Below are 2389 nucleotides of genomic sequence, written 5' to 3'. Positions count from 1 at the left end.
CTGTGAAGGGAGCGGGGCTCGGCTCGGCTTTTAGTTCCTCCCCGCCAAAGCCGCGGTGTGCTTCCAGCAGTGGACAGCAGGGGGCGCGACAAGCCTGTCGGCGAGAAAGCCGGCCGCTGAGCCCGGAATGGAAGGCCAGGCCTCCTTCGAGACTGTCCGCGCTCTGGCTGCAGTCTGGCCGGTGCCCTCGCCCCCAGGTCCCCAGTGGGTGTCTGACCAGGCGCTGGGCCGCTCCTGGCCTGACCCTGCAGGGGGCTGGGGTGGGGGGCATCTTCTCACCAGCAAAAGCCGCAGCCTCTGGCCCCAAACAGAGGTCGGATCAGCTCACTCTCCAGCTCAAACCCCTCAACGCCCCCTGCGCCCCTCTGTGCCCCCCAAACTTTAGCACCACGTGCAGACCCGCGGTTCGGCACTCCAGCCAGGCCGCCCGACCTCTCTCTCCCGTGCGACACGCTACGGGCATTCGCCCCCTGGCGGGCCGCACGTGGTCTGATCACGTGCTCCTGGCCGTCAGGCTCACCCTTCATTCATTCAGCAGACGCCACTGTGCCAAGTGCTGGGAGCGCAGCCACCAACGAAGCAAGGCCCGGCGTCTTGCGGCTTCCAATCCCCTGGATGACCGACATGGAGCCAAGAACCACAGGAACAGCCGCCCGCTGGGGCCTGGTGCAGAAGAGGCCCGGGAGCCCCGACTCCTGGCGCCAGTCTGCATTCTGGTGACCGCCTGCGGCTCTTCCATAGGAAAACCAGGAGCGGTCCCCAGGCTCAGGCTCCCAGGGAGATGTTCTGGGGTTCTGAGCTGCAGGGGGTGAAGGCAGCAGCAAACATGCCAGCGGGCGCCTTATCCCGGCCACCGCCACCAGCAGCAGCCCTCCCCAGGGACAGACATGCTTCTGCCAGATTTTAACAGGGAGCAGGAAAAAGATCAATGCGCGTGGCCTGTTTTTCCTTCTATTTCGCGACGTGGACGTTCTTGCTGTTCTCAGGTTCGGCCTATTGTGAGGACCGTGCTGTCGCTCTGAATGGCACTGAATGGGAACGGAGCCCGGTGCTCCAGGAAACAGAAGTTTAAGGGCCCCCCCCACACACACACATACCCCCTTTGTGTTCTGGAAAATGGCTTATGGCAAAGAACCGCTTTCTCCATATGACTTAAACAAGAGAGTCACAGACACCTCCCTTGTTTACCTACAACAAGGCAAGGCCAGTCGTGAATCCTGAAATCCTCTCTTCGCCTGGTCAGTGGTCCCCTGAGCTGCTTGTCCCCACGGGCCAGTGGGAACAAAGTGCTTGTCAGCCGAACTAGTTAAGCCTCTCCTTCCGCCAGGCCCCTGCACCCTGGCCCAGCGGAACCAGCTGACAGCCCCTGAGAAACGGCTGGCCTCGAGGTAAAGACACTCTGATGGCCTGTCCCATCATGCCACCCGTTCACCCCCCGACCCCCACCGGGGTCTTCCCACACGCGGTTCCTCCCGTCACGGGAGAGGCCCCTAGCTGCGGGGCTCTCGAGATGCTCGAGATGCTCGCAGGTCCCGCCAAGGTTCCCACCTCCCTGCCCTGCAGTTATCCTTTCGAATACAGTCTCCTTCCCTAAGTCCAGATGTGTTTTTATCTGACACATTTGTTTTTATTTGAGCGGAAACAGCTGCTGACCACTCGATGTAAGTTTTAGGAGGTTGGGTAATGTCGAGCTGCCCACTGGTCTTAGGTTCCGGGCAGGGCTCATGGCTGTGCAGGGAAAGTGTTTTCCTGCCTCAACAGACAAGACCTCGCGGGTCCTAGGAACACGGCACAGCTGAGCCATCCCAGGGGACGGCCCCTTGCGTTCAGCCCTCACCAGAGAAGCCAGGAAGCCATGATTACCTGATACAAAGACCTGGAGGCCAAGCAACACTGAGGCCCGCTCTCGGGTTGGAACCAGGAAGGAGAAAAATGCAACGGGAACGAAACGCAAATTAATAAATTAATTACTCAGTGATTTCTCCTGTCTGATGAGTGGGGGATAGGCTGGCGGGCTAGGATTCGACCTCCTGGCTTGCCGGCTCCCACGGTTCCCTGGGCTCCTGCTCCTCAGACCTTCAGAGAGGCCCACCTGTCCTAGGGGACCAGGAAGACAGAAGCCGAGCCCAGGGGCTGCTCTGACCACCCAGGGGTGCCCAGGTTCCAAGAATCGGGAGGGAGAAGACCTTACAGCAAGGCTGAGAGCAGACATGGAGGGTTCAAGCCCCGTCTCCCCCATTCTTGCATCTTCCCAACAGCCCTGCGGGGTAAGCCAGGCTCAAATCTGTGCATGCCACATGACCTCGGACAAGCCATTTTGCTCTTCTGAGTCTCATTCCCTTGTCTCAGTCGGGGGACACAACAGCGCCCACCTAGGGCCCCTGTGCCA

The sequence above is a fragment of the Pteropus vampyrus genome, unplaced genomic scaffold, assembly GCF_000151845.1.
Source record: "Pteropus vampyrus isolate Shadow unplaced genomic scaffold, Pvam_2.0 Scaffold90, whole genome shotgun sequence".
Lineage (NCBI taxonomy): Eukaryota > Metazoa > Chordata > Mammalia > Chiroptera > Pteropodidae > Pteropus > Pteropus vampyrus.
This window is presented reverse-complemented; position numbering follows the sequence as displayed.